Genomic DNA, 18,337 nt, shown 5'->3' on the forward strand with positions numbered 1-18,337 from the left:
GGTTGTAATCAGGCAACCATCAACAGCAGCCTGAAATAAGCTGAAGAGTTGAGCTGGTGCAAGCACGTGGGGACAGACAAGAAGTGTTGCCCTGTCACTTAGATGCAGTCAGATTAGTGAAGATAGAAACTGCCCAAATCCTTCAAAAACACAAAAGGGAAAGGGGAAAGGAAGATGAGGATGGGGCACTATTCCTGCAGAGAAGACCAGAGAGTGATTTCTTTGTATCCTCACCTTCCAAAACTGTGTGACTGGTGGTGACAAATATCCTCCTAAAGTCAGACTCCTAAGGGATTTCATTACAGATGGTGTGTAAAGGAAGTCTCTTTAAACAGAGGTGCTCTTCTTAGAAACCACCTTAATCCTTTGGGGATGACTCTGCAGGACTGAGGCCCAGTTGCATGGTTCTCCATCACTTGGGAGAGCCTGCAGCCTGCAGGGATCTGCTTGGGATCCTCATGCAAAGCTGGAAGCTCAGTGGAGTGCCAGAGGAAAGGAAATGTTTCAGCTCATTGAGCAGGGACCCTCTGCCTGAGCCACTCAAAAGGAAACACCAAGAGTTTCTGTATTGTTACAGCCAACACCAGAGGGTGCAGGGCATTCACTGAAATAGAGAAGACTTATTTTAACCTGTACTCTGCTTCTGAATCCAGGAGTCCTGCATCCCAGAAATATGTCCACCAGGCTTGGCTATTACAGATAATAGGATAAATTATTTTTTTTCCTGACATAAAATGAAAGGGAAAAATAAAAAAGAAAAAATTATTTTGTATTAAATGTCTGATTTTCTCAGCAAATTTCAAGATTCCACTTGAAAACTGAAAGTGTTCTAACCAGAGATTTTCAACAAAATATTTCCAGCTTTGGGGAAGAGAATGCTTTTTTTTCCCCCCTGACTGCTTGAAGGCTAGTGATGGCAAAGGCAGATCAAGAGCTTCTGCCAAAAACCTCACAGATAAAGGACATTGAGAGGACTGAAATAATACTGCCCTCAAGTTATAAAGTAAAGCGAGACTCAGTGACTTGACTAAGATCTCATAGAGGGTCTGTGGCAGAACTGGTAGAATTATTTTGTCCAGTTCTCTTCCAGTGCTGCCAAGAGAAGGATGCATATGACCTGACCATGGTACTGTTAAAAAAAATAAATCACAAATAACAACCTGGCAGTCATTTGTCCAAAGGACATCTTATTGTCGTTTTGTCTGTACTGTTAGCTGACAAATCTTAGCTCCTGTGTGCATTGTCCACAGATTATTACCAAGTGGCGTAGCTAAATCTGCCTAACTCCCACAGGTTCCCCAGAGCATAGTCCTTCCAGACCAACCACTCATTTACAGTAAGACCCGTCTGTTGCTGGGCTCTGTAGCAGAAGGTGTCACTAATTAGCACTTCTCCCCACAGGAGCATCATTCTCCAAACTTATGTTTAGTTTAGGATATGACTTGTAAGTCTTTATATTTGTATTTGTCTATTGTGTCTTTGGAACTGTAAGAAACAAACCAAGTCCATCTAGCCCATGACTGAGCTGTTTGACCACGAGTGTTCCACAGCCATTTTCATGTGAGGAAGAATTTCTTTGCTGAAAGGATTCTCAGGCATTGGAACAGGTTTCCCAGGGCAGTGGTGGAGTCCTCATCCCTGGAGGTATTTAAGAGTCGAGTAGACATAGTGCTTAGGGACATGGTTTAGTTGAGGACTTGTCAGTGTGAGGTTAATGATTGGACTCAATGATCTTAAAGGTCTTTTCCAACCTAGGCAGTTCTGTGATTCTGTGTGATTCTGTGAATTGCTGGCAAATGGCAGTGAAGCTCCCCAGTGCCACCAGCAGCAGAAGGCAGTGCCCTCTGAGGACCAATGCCCACACGCTCACCTTGCCAAAGCCAACTCAAGCTTGGGCTGGCACCAAGCCCTTTCCAAAACTAACCCATGACTACACTGTACAAAAATGCTGCCAGCCAGGGCTTCTTTACTGGATTCAGATGTATTGCACAGCCTATACACCTAGAGTCAGAGGGGAAAGGTGTTGGTTTGGCTGATCTTGGGTGTCTTTTGATAAAATTGTTTACCAATACAAGATACAACCAGATGTGTGCCAAGGTTAACTGGCAGGTCTCTGTGGACTGTCTCAGTTCCTCATCAGCTCCTCTTGTTGTAATTACCACCACCATGCAGGGGAAGATGCCCCTGCTCATGGCACCTAGGCAGGTGGATCAGGGGAGATTTTGCCTCCAGCACTCACAGCATTCAAGAAGCAGAGATGAAGACTTCACCAGAAAAAAATAAGATATTTGGCAATAATTGTTATTTAGAAGAATGCTTGCTGCTCTCAGCACACTGATCATGCCCGGGCTTACAGCTCCTTGGATCACCCACTTCGTATAGTGAAACCACAAATGAAGGTTGTGTGGAAGCAGCACCTTGCCCCCATTGTCCTACGAAGTCCTGCAACGACTGCTTACAGCCCCTTTTAGGAACTATCACTGCACAAGCGAGCCATAACCGCTAAAAGGCCGAGGCTGTAGCAAATTGATCTTTACAAACATTACATGGGCTCTGTATTTCACACATCCTCCCAGTTTGACGACTTCTCTGTGTACCTTTTGTGCTCATAGAAGAGTGATATGTATGGTGACAAAAATCACTGCAGAGAGGGTGTATTTTATCAACCACATTTTGCAAAGGAACATTTTAAAGAAAAACATGGTATGGATGTCTCTACTGAAACTCCCCTTACTTCATTAATCCGTTGCCTGGTTTTCTCTCATCTGCATTCCTTTGTTGCCCTCTCTGGCCCTTGCAGGGTTTTGCTTTATGATGATGTACAGAAAGAGCCATGTTATGATTTCTTGCATGTTAGCAGGAGCACAGCATTATCCTACTGAGACAACAGTGTGACTTTCGATTTACTCATGTGTAAACACATGCTAAACTTCTATTCATTGTTGTTTCTCCCCAATAAATTTACCAAAACCATGCCACTTCCCTTTCTTTCTCACAGTTAAACACCCCAATCATGCTTGCTTTATTATATAATTAGTATTGCAAAGGATTAATTACTTTTGGTCATTTACGTTACTGAATAACAACAAGGGCATCCCAGCTCTGAGTAACAGTGTTCTATATTATCCTTGCTAACATTTTGTCTGTAATACAAAAATAAAGATTGAAGAAAGGGCCATCAGTGACCTCATTCCATTTCAGGCAAGGAGCTCCCTCTCCGTTGATTTCTCCTCCATGCTATGTTAATTTGATACAGTCCTCAGGCTCCTAACAAGTTAGCAACACTGCCCTCATTAAGGAAAGTGAAGATATCACCAGGGAACTATAATATTAAACGAACGTGTGTAACCTCATTTCTTAGAGCATCACATGATGGAAGAGCAAAAACCTACAGTTTTGAGGGGAGTGTGGAAAACACCTCTGTCAGTTGTTACTTCCTGATAAACTGCTTATGCTCCAGAAATCCACTCAAACATTCTTTTGTGCAGATTCTATTCCCAGTAAAAAACTCTCAGACTCTTAGACTGTGCATGAAAATTGGAAGCAGTCTTAATTGGAACAAACCTGCTCAGACACACAGAAAGATGTTCTCAGTGTGTTCCAGATATTATTGTAGATGGAAACATATTGATTTATGACAGCTGAAGACGCAGCCATTGTGTCCCAAATCCCTCTAGCCAAAACTCCCCTTTTCCCAAAGTAGCCTGCAACCTACTTCAGACAGAAGGGTCAGGCTCTGAATGGGAATCAAAGTATCCTGAGCTGGTCTTGGGTTCCCTCAGCCTACAAACTGTAGGTATTCATGCTCCTGAATTGTCTCATTTCCTGTGTCTTCTTTGGCTTCATCCAGAGCTGGGTTTTCTTGACTAGATGGGATGTCCAATTATACCACCTACAAAAATCACAGCAGAACCCATTGCTTTGATGAGACATGCTGTGCTCACAATTTCTTTCCACATAAATGGTTGGGCAAGGCTGCTTTGTTTTCATTACCACTAAGCCTAGAGGGGACCAATAATAAGAAAAATAAACAGAGATTATGACTAGGCATTAAAATTAGCCAACTTGGGTACTCGTAATGCAAATCTTGTCTAAAATGCGTTTTTTACTTCCTGCATCCTCCTTCCAAGGAATCTGGATGATCCTCGTTGGTATAAAATATAAAGGAATAATTTGATGACAACCTGTCATCACTTGCTCCTGTCTGCCAAATCTCATGGTGTCTGTTTATGTGCATGGTAGGCATTCATAAAACCAGCTTCTTTTCTGCAAGTTGGCAAGCAACATGAGTGTCCTCTTCACAAGGCATCCAGGGGCAAGCAGAATGAGCAAATGCAGCATCATGGTCACACCTCCTAATTCACCTCAGTATATTGACCCAAGGTACACCCCATCACAGCTGTGCTCTGTTGTGTCAGAATGCCTCAAATGAAGGCAATGTAATTTAGGGAGAGGTGGTTAGGACTGCATAGTACCAACTGCAATGGAAAATCCCGAGAGAAGGGAGAGCATTTGCTGAAATGATGAAAATTTATCGTACTGACAAAGATGTAACACTGGCTTTAGCAGTGGGAAAGAGGAAAGGGATGGGTCACACAGACTACCAATGCCATTTTTCCTAGCATTAGCTTCTTCTGCATGAGTGTCTAAAAGAGACAGCCCTTGTTTTGAAAATACAAACTCTTCCTGCTCTCAAACACCCATACAGCTTTACCTGGGAGAGGGCTGAGGGGGAAAAGGATTACCGATGAATGTTACTTAGCTCCGATTAGTGAGGCACGGGGTGGAAGAAGGACTAAAACTAAAGAGGGAGATACTGAGCACAAGCACAACCAGGCAGCAAGGAACACATGAGTAGGCAGCACACTCTGTGATCATTAGGTGTAAAAGTCTATTTGCCAGAGTCAGGTAACAGAAGTTTCCATCCTAAGATTGCAGAACAGGCTTTTATGTCATTTACTGCTAGTGCCAGGGTAGGTCAATCAATTGATTGTAGCAAGGTTCCCCCATCCACTGCCATCACCTAACACACAAAAGGTAAGTTTGTATTCAATGTCTGTGTTCCTACTTTCTAAACACAAAACAGAAACACATGAATCTATGAGAAAGGCCACTTTACTCCAGATTCTCTCTTCTCACTTCTGTCACTGTTTCTGCATATTCTTTAGATTTGCGTGTTGCAACGTTTTCTTTTCCAAGCTACCTAGTTAGAAACAAATGAAGGGGTTTTTTTAAATCTGGTTTTGGAGGGGGCTTATGTTTTAGCTGCTACTTGAAAAATGAATCTTCCTTGGGATAAGCAATGTCCCTTGTGGTTGAACATTTGTGATATTGGATCTGCCTCTGAATTTGCTGTTGTTTGCTTCACCAGTTACCTGTGACATTGACCGGAACCAATTATTGTGTGATTTTGAAAATACTTAAAGGGATCATTACCTAGAGGTAGAAATCTGGGAAAGCCAGCTCTGTGTCAAACAGCTGACTAGGAAATATTATAAAAGGGTCATGCTCAGGGGTGACAAACCATCCCACACCAGGAGAATGTAATTCTGTTGGGGAAATGGCTGCACAAGAGTGCACAGCCAAAATGCATTACTTGGCATTGCTCCCATCTCAGAGACAGGTATCAAGCTACTTGTGCATGGAGAAATCTATCCAGCTGTCTTTTGTCTGCTGCCTACAGAATCCCATTAATTTCATAAACTTGTTAATGCTTTAAATCCCCAAAACATTATCCAAGGATATTCTTAGCATCCAAGCAACTGGGAATCAAAAATAGTCTTGGGAAGGGGCAAGAAGAGGAATAAGGGTTAATAGCAATTATGCATGGAAAGCAATCTAAACCATTTTTAAATTTAATTTGGAGTGCCAAATTTAAAGGATTCTTGAATGCTAAGGCCACTTCCATCATGCTGATCCTGTGTCTTACGAAGTAAGACCAGAGTATTTCTCATTTTTTGTGACCCTGAGTTATCAAGGACATGCTGGGCAAACAGCCAAGCTAATACAAGCTCAATAATAATAATCTATACTTAAAGTTAACATGATGGCTATTACATGACGGCTGTGCCAGTTGGCGGAAGGTTAGATCTTCCCAGCTCTGGTAACTGCTTGACTTAGCACTTTTTTTAGTGCATGAGAAACATTATAAAATAAAACATATATCTTACAAGTGGGAGAAAAGTCATGCAGTGTAAGCAGCAAAGAAATGGGAAGAGGTAGCAGAATGATGGGGGTGGAGAAGCAGTGACTCCAAAAGCAGTTTGGACACGGTTTTTAGGAAAAAATGGCAGTAAAACTCCCCTGGCTCCATCTGCACATAGGATTGTCGTTGTGTGTGCCAGGAGAACAGATCAAGAGATTGATAGGAGCCCTGTTCTATTTAAAGGACATGGAAATGTGAGGAATCAAAGAAGTTAGAAATGACAAAAAAGGCCAATGAAAGACTATCTGTCTCCTAGGATTGCTCTCTGGGGTACGTTTCTAGGGGTGGTTGTCTAGTTGAGTCATTAAAGTCTCAATCTCTCCTGTTCCATGTTCCCCTTCAAACTGTGGAGTTGTACTTTTACCTTTAGGTTTCAACCTTTTCCAATATGTATGACACTGTTCAGCACAGGATATACATATTCCAAATATATATGTATTTTTTATATATATACTTGGTTTGTTTAGCAAGTCTTACTTGTCTCAGTTACTTCTGTGGATCCCATGGACTGTCAAGAATCCAGAAATAGCCACTGGCTTCACCCAGTAATTATATATCTTGTGACCCACAGTGTCCCAGGGACTGAAAAAGAGTACATTCCAGAAATTGTCACTTTCTTTAGACTGTATGAATAAGATGGTCGCAAAGCTTTTTTTCAGCTGCAACTTGTGGGTTTTGTCCAGGTCACCAGGAATCTGGTGTATCATTTGTATCTTTTCCTTTTAATATCATCAGAAGACTGAGCTCTTCGGCTGTCTTCCAGGGCAAATAAGGAACTCCAGCTGAGTTCTCTAGCCTAAGATAGCTACTGAGACAAAGCCACTCCATGGTCAGGATCATTCGAATTAGGCAGTCTTGTCAGTCCCACTGATCTAGCTATGTTATTCTTCAGTCCTCTGCCAGGTGACAGCTCTCCCAGAGGGCCTATGTTGATGCAAAAGTGACTAGGAAAGAATAAGCTATTTATTATCTGAATAGGCTAAAATGGCACTTTCCCATACTGTAAACTTTCAGGGATGGACACCATTTATTTCGTCTCCCCGAACAATCACCAAATACAACGACACCTACTGCAGAACTACTTTGGAGTTCTTGTTTTTGAACAGCAGAAGTATTACCTTTTATGTGTCTATAGTACCTCCAGTGAGGCCAACGCAGTGAGGTCTACATGGCTATTGAAAGTCTTACTCTTAGTAGCAAGAGAAACTACACAACAAAGCACACGTGAACCAAGGGGAAAGAAAACCAGCTTGCATAAGGGTACCTAGCAAGATGGACTGCAGAACAGAGAACGGACCCAGATCTTTGGAGCCTCAGTCAGTGACATACTCACGACTCTGTAGCATTCAAACTGAGCCACAGAGCTTTAAAATGAAAAATGGCTTCAAAAAGGAAAAGAAATCGTTTCTAAGTCTACTTTAAAAACACATAGCATCCTACTGATAATATTTTTTGCCCATCACATTTCTCTTACACAGTATTTTTAGTAATGTAGTGCAAATTTCTTATATTGCTTTTCCACAGAAAAAAACATAATTTATGTTTAACAGTTATTCTAGTGAAATACATGCTGCTTAAACATAAAAATTTTTTGAGAGAGACCTTAGATTTCTACAGCACATTCTACAGCACAAAAGTGCAGCACATTTTACTTAGAGGACTAAACCCAAATGCTGACATTGTTCTATAGTAGTACTCTCTGAAATTACTGACTCCACCTCTTCCTCAGCTTCAAAACACGCAGATGCTTTAGAGAAACCCACCAGGAACATTGATAGGACGACGTGTAGCAAGCGGGTGAGGAGTTCTGACCTCACGGAAAGCCAGAGTGTCTCAGAGGGCTTTTCACTAAAGAACAGCAGCGTTTTCCAAACACGAGAGTGGAAACAGAAGCTGCTTAAAGGGAAATCAACCTCTTTGTTGAGCAATCAATTTTTCTAGATGAAAAGGAAGAGAATTTGCAAAACCGCAATGTACCTCCAAGCTGTAAATATATATATTATTTAATACTTTTTAGGAGAAAAGATAGTTGGCTATAATTTACATGGCAACGTTAACCTTGCTTTACAGACTATTCCAAATTTACACTTGAAATTAGTCCAGCACACCAGCAACGTCTCAGAAATTTCTAAGGTTTCTGTCACCATGGTAGCTAAGTGGCAATGGGATTAATCCTGCACTGAGTCTATAGTCAAACTTCTTCTGGCCTTAGCAATGCTGGATCTGGCTCTGTGAATCCTAACGTGCTTGAGACCAGAGCTGGATTTCTAAAATATTTTTACCCAGTTTCCCACGGCAGCTTGGGTTGGAAATCCTGTGGAGACCATTCACTTGAAGGATGTCTGTGGGAGACTTCTTTCATTCAGCAACAAATCCCTGACTGATTAAAAGAACTATGCTGACAACTCTACAGGAAGCCATGCCATCCACTCCTTGGTCAGCAGGCGCTTTTGGCAACGTGTGCCAATTTAGAGGACAGGGAACAGTAAGGGAGGGGAATGAGGAGTCAGACAAGGTCCCTGGAAACTTCCAAGCTGTTTAAAAAAGAAAGGAATTGTTGCCTTGGTTAAATGCAGTTCCCGGTCTCTCACAGCCAACTAGACAAATTAACCATTATACTAAAATATTCCTATTGTCCATCCAGTGGATGTTGGTAAAATGGAATGATTAGGTAATATATGGGAGTATACACAACCCACAACAAAGGAGCTGACACCCCTAAAAACCCAGGTCCATAGATATAAAGACTTGGGCTCTAATCACCTTGTGGTTTTATCCTCTTTTCTGGAAGAAATAAGGCCAGAGAGATCACACTATCTCTCAGCCTCTCCTTAATAACTTGTGAACCAGCTGGCTGCCTTCAGCCAAACTGGCAATGTGAAAGAGGTCACAAAAGTAAGAAATTCCTACAAGCTCTGTGAAAAAAGGTGGTTGTATGGAGTACAGACCTCACGTTAGTGCCTTTAAGAGGGAAAGGGGTGTGTGATGAGGTCAGTAGTTAGGTCTTGTTTGAAAAGAGCAGAGGAGAGCAGAGGAAATTGAGGGTGTTTTTCAGCACACTTATGATGGATATAGAGGAGAAGTGGGCTACAGACTGTGTGTGGGCAGGGACATCATTTCAGAAAAAACTAGACTTCATTAATTCTGCTGCTTGGTTGTCTTACTGTTTTCTGTGAAAATTATGAGGATTATTAGACACAGCTGACTCAATTGCATTACCAACATGAAAAGACCTGAACCAAACCACACGAGGATGATGAGAAAAGAAGCTCAAATGCTGAGAAGCCATGTAATATGGAGTCGTACACAGTGAGAGCCAATATCAACACATAACTTACACTGCAGGTCAGTTAAAGTAATGTACATGCTGAAAGGCCTCGGAAACAGGAAAGAACCTGCAGGGCAGCGAGAGCAAGGGTGGCACCCACATAAATCGGTGTGTATTTTTGGACATACCTGAGTTCAGCCAAAGGTTTTCCTGAAAGTTCTTTGATCCTTTGGGAAGCTGGACAAACAAAAACACCTTATTATTGCACTGCAGCTTCCCATGGAAATGTTAACTCAGAACTGACCATTGCACTGTCTAGAAACACACTCAAACAACTTTCTGTTTTGTAGAAATACGCTTACAGCATCAGCAGAAACACTTAGAGATAAAGCAAGCGTCTGCCCTAAAAGCCACATCCTGCAGACAGAAGAGATCTCAGGCAAGGTCTGTGTAGAGAAATGAGGAAGCTATAAGCTATGCAGGAGCTGCCCTCATGGAAGTGACTAAAGAGTCAGATTCTGCTCCCATTTGTGGCTTGAAAAGCAAGAGCAAGCCTGTAGAAGTAATAGGCTTTTTTCCCCATTTAAAGCCAATTGGGAACAAAATCTGTTTTCTGTGTCAATTTAGCTCTTGCTGAAGACTGACTCACTCTTCAATTGTTAAAATAATACTTTCTTAAAAGCAAGCAGAAGGCAAGGCAAGGAAGGAGTTTTACTCTACAATTACGCAGACTTGTTAAGCACATACTCCACATCTTCATCAGGTGACAGGATGATAATCTTGAACAACTTTTTCTGTTGAATAAGCGTCACAAGGCCCAAGGGGACTGCTAATTCCCTTTCCCACAATGACTCAGGCTGGGATTTCCCCTAGTTTTTTGTTATTAGCCTAGTTGCTATTTTTCCTCCTACCCGTTTTGTTGCTTAGGCGACTGATAGTCATGAAAAAACCCCCACAAACAAAACAAAATAAAAAACCCAAGGCCCAGTCCTGCCCAATTCATGGAATGAATGCTGAATGCTCTTGCCTTCTGGGATCTGCCCACACAGAAACACCATGCTTCGTTAGTATAAAGAGTTGCCAGGGAAGTAATTTTCCAGGCACAGCCACTGTTTGCTCGCCAAAAACCAGGTAGTATACATTAATTTTTGAAGTCTTCAGGGCAGTAACAGAAGCTTATACTGCAGAACAATGTAACTGGGCAATGATTTATGGGGCAGAGGGTTGGTTGTATGACAGATTCATAGAACAGAGCAGCAATTTCCCTGTCATTACATCAGGAACTGTGCAGTCCTATAATAATTATATTTACATCCCTGTTTAAATGCAGGAACAAATTCAGAGACTACTTTTCCTGGGGAGGCTCAGACAAGCCTATCTGTACACATTCTAGTCCAGTATAAGTAAGGTGCCCCATAATAACTGCTAGCTCTTCTGTCCCATTTTCATCAGGAGATCTCAATCTGCTTCATAAATGTGGTCACCATAATTTCCTCTTTCCCCCTTATATTTTTACCCTTCCTCTCCACCTTTCATTTTATAGAAGGTGAAACTGCAGCCAAGAGAACAGGTCAGCAATAAGAGATGCTCAAAATTCCTGGACCCTGATCCAGTCCTCTAATGGATGGATATCACTCTAAAGAGAAACCAGTGTAAAATGCTGTAAAACACTTCACACAGGCTAGAAAATGAGTCCTGCATTACAGGCCCTGTCTCTTGTTATTTTCCAGCTTTTCAAAAGGACCCAATACAACATTTCTTGATGTGGGGTTGAAGGACTTCATCCCTCTTGAAAATTATTTTTAGGATCTCAGCCACAGGTTTAAGAAATTAATGTCAAGCTCCTGTGCTTGACTTGTGGAATGTGTGGGTTTCTGGCACATGTATTTAAAAAGAGATGTGTTAAAAATTGGCTTCCTAGGGCTTGAGGACTTTGGAAAAAGACTTATTAAAAGATTTGCAGCATTAGAAAGCAGGACACCTTCAAAAGCTGCTGCTGCACAAGATGACTCATAAGGTGATACCACTGATTTTGCTAGTAATACCAGAGGAAAATTATATCCTAGATCAAAAACACTCAGATGTTGCAGACTTGTTCCTGGGGAAGACATATGGCACATTTTACCAAGCTTGTTTTCCCAGCTGAATAAAGTGACTGAGAAAGTAGATAATACCAGCATATTCAGTGCAAGTGGTACACAATGAGGGGTAAGTCCTCATGTCTTGATCTTGCTCTTATTTGTAGACACTGACATGTCTCCCCTGAACCTTAAGAACACAGGACTGACACCAATATAGCTGTTCTTAATCTCCTGCTTTCTCCTCCAATCTGCTGTTCCTATCTCTTGCTCCCCGCGACTGGTCTTTTTAGATTCACTCTCCAGGAAGCTCGTTCATGTCTTCTTATCTGTTTGGCTAAGCCAGTGGAGCAGTCTACGTAGTTCTTCACCTTTACCTAACATTTGCTTACTGTCCAGTGATGTCTTTGGAAAATCTGGCACTTTCATTGATCTATCTGAAGCATGTACGAAATGACAGACTGTTAATACCCTTTCAAAATTACTGGCAGAGGTGAGGACATAAGATGGGTTGTATGTGAACCAAAATATATGATCAAGAAAAAAACAAAGAGACAGAGACACTTTCCTGTAAGGAGAAATCTGGTGAGGTTACATTCAAAAGATAGTAATACATGTTCCATCATGGAGTGACAACCTAGAGTTGAAGACTCCCAGGGAGGATGGCAATATGTAATATGCATCACGGGGTCATGACCAGCCCAACCTTTCTTTATTGTTAAGGTGGGAGGATTTATGTATTAATTTCTATTACTGTAGCTCTTAAGACCAATACCAAGAAGTCAGGGCCATGCTGGACAAGTTATGATAGTGACATTTAAAACAAAGTGCCTCTTCCACAGTGCATATATCTTGCTACTTAGACAGCACGCACCACAAGGAGAGAGTGACACATAACAGGGAGACAAATGGGGGGCAAAGCAAGAGTCAAGCCAGGGGCACTAGAGCAGGGTTGCTGCTCAGTCACAAGCAGAGGCAAACATCCTGACTGATATCTGTGGCAAGCTAACTGGGTCATGCTAGCTGAGGGTGTGAAGAGCTCATTTTCGGTGCCATCCTGCTTCTGCTACAGCCAGCAATAATAGCACAGTCCAGCTTATGTGAATCCAGGAGCCCACAGATAACTGCCTGGAGCCCCCAGTACAACCCCATTGCCTCCACCAAGAGGAGGGCACTTCCATCAAGTAAGGTGCTTTAATCCCCCATAATTTCAACGTGAGCAAGTACAGAGTCAGATTTGAAGGTCAGGTCTTCTGGCTCCAGCTCCTGGACTTTGAGCTATTGTCCGTCACCTTCCTTAGTTGGGAACTGCTTAGCTCAGCTGGGAACACTTCACATTCATTTTCTTCAATGATTTCCTTTGTAAACCTGTTGTGTCTCATCCCTTTAGATAATAAACTCGTCAGTATCCTCATTATAGTCTGTATGTACAGTGCCAAACATGACATGGCACCAGATCCCTGCTTGGAGTGTTCATACTTAACTAAAATCCAAATGGAGCCACAGGAAGGGCAGAGCAAAGACAAATAACTCCAAGAGGTTTTGGGGAGCATGAAAAGGGTCATATTTACCAGTGTCCCATTAGCTTCTGCCACAAAGAAAGGGGCAACAGCCTCTGTGGCAGCAGCTACCAGAAATGTCCTTGGTGAGGGAAGGGAGATAGTAATTGTGGTTGTTTGTAAACTACAGGAACCAGGGTATCTCACAGCAGCATTCCTTTTCTAGTCACTTTAGCTTCTGTCAGCTTCTAACTTTTTTCCTTTTATTTTAATCAAATAGAAGCAGTCAGAACTGGGGTCACTTCTGAGTGCCTGATGCTTGTTTTGAAATCTAGGGAAATACATTGTCACCTCCATCTTGCCTGAAAGGGATAAAAGACATCCCAGAGCTTACATAGGCTCCTGCATCCTTTTGGATTGTTATTGCAGGGTTAAGTCCTGTGTTGTAAAAATGGAGAAAAACTTGTACTAAAAGTGCCTGGGGGCTTTTGAACTGGTTTATAAAAATAGCTGCCTGAAGAAGAAAAAGAAATCTGAAAAACAAATTCAACACCAAATAGTTTCTAGTGTGCCCATCTATTTCAACTAGTGTGATATTAATAGAACACACAACAGCAGGGAGTGGGAAAATAAACGTATTTTCACTCACATAAAGGGACTGCCTAAATTACTCATAAATGCAAAAATAAATAAATGATTCCCCATGATAATCTGAAACTGTATTATACCCACAGAAACAACTCAGCTTCTTAACTGTAAACTAACGTGTTAAATTCACTCAGTTTTATTTGAGGCCATGGACAGATCAAATGATCAATCTCTATTATCCTGAGCTTTTTTTTTTTTTTTTAATCCCATCCTTACAGTGCCATTTTTCTTCTCACTAGACATTTGTTCATTTCCCTGAGCCTTCTTCAGCTTAACAGCTGAATTTCAGACTTGAGAAAAAAAGTCTCTCAAACTTCCAGAGGGAAGTAAGCAAGTAAGTGCATGTTGTGTACTGGAGGGGGAAATGCAGAAAAAAAAAAAGAAAAAAAAAAAAGGCAATTGCAAGGCAATTGTTAGCATTGCATGTGCTGCACTTAGTGGATAAAACTTACATGCTTTAGTTTTACAATGGAGATGTTCAGGGTCAAGCAGGTGCTGGCTTCAGATGCTGCAAAATCAAGAGGGAGGGGTTTTTTTGTCTTGTAGAATTGGCAAATAGGTATTCCCCTAGAGAAATGGAATGAGGACACAGCAATTAACTCTCCTGTTCCTGATCAGAGTGGTCACTATGGTACCAACATCATCTTTTGCTCAAATCCTTTCTGATTCATTCCGCTGGTAACTTTGGTGATGGTCAGAGCAGAGGTTACGTACACTTGCTGACACTGTGCTGAATGGTTCCATCAATTCCATTCTGCAACGCTGGCCTCTGTTGCAAATGAAAATCAGCTGGGAGGCCAGAAAGGCAGCCAGTAAGCATTCGGAGAATCTATGCTGTTTGCTTTTCAGAAACCCTGTGCAAATGACAAACACAATGCTCCACTACAGCCTCTCTTCTCTAATAGTCTTAAATGTGAGGCTAATGAACTTCAGCTTTCAACTCCATTGAACCTCATTATACTGTAAATATCCTTTGTGTAACATCTTCTTGTGACTCAGCTGCCAAAAATAATAATGAAGCTATTAGAAAAGAAGGAAAAGAAAAAGCTGCAATCTTAAGTCAATCAGATTCATCTTTCCACAGCAAGTATTTGTCCTGGGAGAACCAGTGACAAATTAGAGAGGCTGAAATGGAAAAATGCTAGATGTTGAGACATTTGTGAATGCTAACAGAATCAGAAAATAGCATACAGGAAACAGGCTAACAATCTATGGAATCTGATGGAATCTCTTTAGAGTGGTCACTGAACCTCTCCTGTAGGAAGTTCTATCCCATGCACTGCAGACACAAAGAACCAGAACCAGCTCTCATTCACTGAATGTTTGGAGTTCAAATCACTAACCTCCTCTAGTTGCTTTGAGTGCTTCAGTGACACAAAAGAGCTGGAACTCCAGCCCTCACTGTGTGAAGAGGGACTGTGGACTCCCTTGCCTCGCTGGTGGTATAAAGTGGCAGAGGAGAACTCACTCAAGAATTCAGCCCTTTATTTTCAAATCTCAGTGTTTTGGTACACAGGAAGGCTAAGCTCAGCAGCAGTCAAGCAGAGAGAAGGAAACAAGTGTTTGCAGGAAGATGGATGTCATGTAATCAAAGTATATGAAGTCTATGTCAGGACACCATGCGGTTAATGGGAATAGGAGTAAACATACCCTAGGAGCATATTTTCAGTATCTCCTCAGCTGAAAGATTATGTCCTCTCATTAAGCTGGTACTGATCATTTTTGGAAGCAGAACAGGTGGACACTGTGTGGATCTGTGGTGACAAACATCTATTTTCACATATGGGAGATAACATTAAAATGGAAGGTATGGATACTGGGAGGTAGTTTCAAATGGTACTGACTGAGAAGCAGATGAATGCATAGCATCAGAAAGATTCACAGAGTGGACATTTTCAATAACGTCAGCATTTATTATATACTTCTAATTGGAGGACCTCAGTTCTCCATTTTCCTAATTGATTCCTGTAACAAAGACGCCCTGAGTGCTGTATACCACTCACTGATTGCTGGGCAAACATTATTGGAGTGTCAATATTTGCTTTTTCCTCGAGCTATCATTGTTTGAGAGGGTGTAAGTCATTTGAGATAATGCTCTAGTAGTGCTGTATTAAACACACATGAAAAGCACGTGGTATGCTCACTCTATGTTTTTTCACTTTTTGTTTCACTTTGCAGTGGAAACAAATACTAGTCAGCTGATAAATCCAAAAGACAAGGTGAGGTATTTCAAAGGAACACAATTTTACTTATCCTATTGGTATCCCATTACTGGGGCCTTAAGTTCGGAAAGGGTGAGAATTCAAAATCTTCACATTTCACATTCTCAAAGCTGGTCTCTATAACCCTGGGTTCCCCTAACTCCCCACCTCCTTCTGCCCTGAGTGCTGATGTTTTGTCTTAAACTCAAAGTCAACATCGTTATCACAGATAGTTTCCTTCAGAAGTTTGTGTGGCACCTAGCATAACAGGCATCCTTCCCCTTATTAGTTCTTCTTGGTACTACCATGACACAAACCTACGCTTTTGTGTTAGAGGTCAAAGTTCTATGGTGGTGGTTTCTTGTTAAACAAAAAGGAGGAATTATTTTCTGCTCTAGCCAATATATAATGAGGCCTTCCAGTTCTTACAGGGGCTCATCTTTCCAAATACCACATAGACTTTCTCTGGAGCCCAAGAACTTGAGCAATAATCAGTGTAGTGGAGCTGGAGATAACCCCATAATTGCAAATTTGGCCAGATTACCCAAAGTCTTCACCACAAACTTTATGAGAAATATTGCTCACTATTTATGTGAAAGTTGCAGTACACCGAGTGTGGTACTTTTGACAGGGTGACTGAGCTGCATAGCTGTGGAATAATACTTCAGATTATCTTATTGGTCCTTTGGATTCAATATATAGGTAACTGCATTTCATATAACACTCTCTCAAGGCAGACAGATCACTGATTTCTGATAATTAAATGCCTGGGGTGGGGGGGGGTCTCCTGCTGTGACTGGAAAAAGACAGAAAAGTGCATTGCAAAATCCAAATGCTATGGTCTTGGCTCCCTAGCACAGGCCAAGAAGAGGTTGTTTGGAAGTTGACCACGTATTTCAGATCTAGAAATCCACACCACAGGACCAGAAGTTTTGAAAGGACAGCTTTGTTACCCATTAACCAACTTCAGTGTTTTTCCTTCATCCTGCTCTATAATCAGGTTGGAATTTTTATACCCTATGTATAAAAAAAAAGTGCCCTTTAGCGTGCGTTTAAATTAGGTGATTATTCTTGTGCAAATCAATTAGGAAGGTGTCTACATCCACTACACATGTCTTTTTACATGTGCAGAAATCTGGTTTCATGAACAGGAATTCCAGGCATCTAGAATAGATAAAAATCTATGGTAAGGATCTGAGAAGAAATTTTTGCCTGTTCTGCACTCAAACTTAGATTTATATGAAACATTACCAAGATCTTGCTGACTCAGAATTTGTCCTGCCTGTTTAAACTGATTGTTTGGTAACTGCTGGTCAGTGTAAATGTTTTTCCTTTCTGCATAGTCTGAAGAGACTAAGAGCCTCTCACAGCTCTTTGATAGGTTCAAATATGTTTTCATGTTTTCAGTTCTCTGTACATTCTTGGGACATTCCCCAGTGGATCAGCTATTTCAATGGCCATCACAACACCAAAGCTCCTTGCTTCCTCTTTTTTCACTTCTGAGGAAACTTCCTCTATCACAGAACAGAGCTAATGGTTCCGATTTAATCAACAAAAGCATTTACATTTCAAAATAATGAGATCCCCTCTGCTGGTAACATGTTAATTAGTTCTCAAGCATTCTCTCTTTATCTTCTTGTGCTGCAGATCCAAATAGATGTGGCTGCAGTGTACAATCTTCCTGATAATATGGGAGGTGACTTGAGCAAATGTTACCTTGGAGTCCTGTCTTGCTCCAGGCTCAATTTACACCAATCTGTTGATTTCAGAACTACTCCTGATTTACCTCGGTGTAAATGTCTTTATGTATCATACTGTCTTACTTTTCCTAACAAGTTTTTGCCTTCGATTTTTGCATGATGAATGTCTGCAAAGCAATTACATGCCTGAACTTAAGCCTCTCTGTCCCTTTATTTTTTAACAGTGCTATTCTTTCACTCTGGAGCTTCTAATACTTGAGGTCAGATTCACATTTACAGAAAAGCTATTAATACCACTTTATAATTCAGTGCCATTTTCTTCTTGATTCTCACACGAAGGCCCTTCTACCCACTCTACTAAGGTACTAGAATATAAATAAGAATCTGTCCTTTTTTTTTTTATTTCTAGCACACAGACACTTGCAAGTGAGGATGAATATAAAGAATGAGGATCTGTTCCCAGTTTCTGTCCCTGTACTAATAAAATCAGAAACACAAATGCTGGGTTTCACAGTTTTCCCCAGCAGATTCCTTAACAACTGGAAAACTCCACCAATTAGTGCCCAGCACAGGATATGCTTCAGCTGACCTGCTGGCAATGAGTTACTCCAGAGCCTAGATCAATTTTGTGCTGTGATTATCAATTCTCCAGTCAGACAGAACAGACAAGATCTTAAAGACAAGAAGATGTTTTAGGAAATAAAATCAGGATGTTCTACTCAGCACACAATTTCCTCT

The sequence above is a fragment of the Antrostomus carolinensis genome, unplaced genomic scaffold (genome assembly GCF_000700745.2).
Source record: "Antrostomus carolinensis isolate BGI_N321 unplaced genomic scaffold, ASM70074v2 scaffold30536, whole genome shotgun sequence".
NCBI lineage: Eukaryota > Metazoa > Chordata > Aves > Caprimulgiformes > Caprimulgidae > Antrostomus > Antrostomus carolinensis.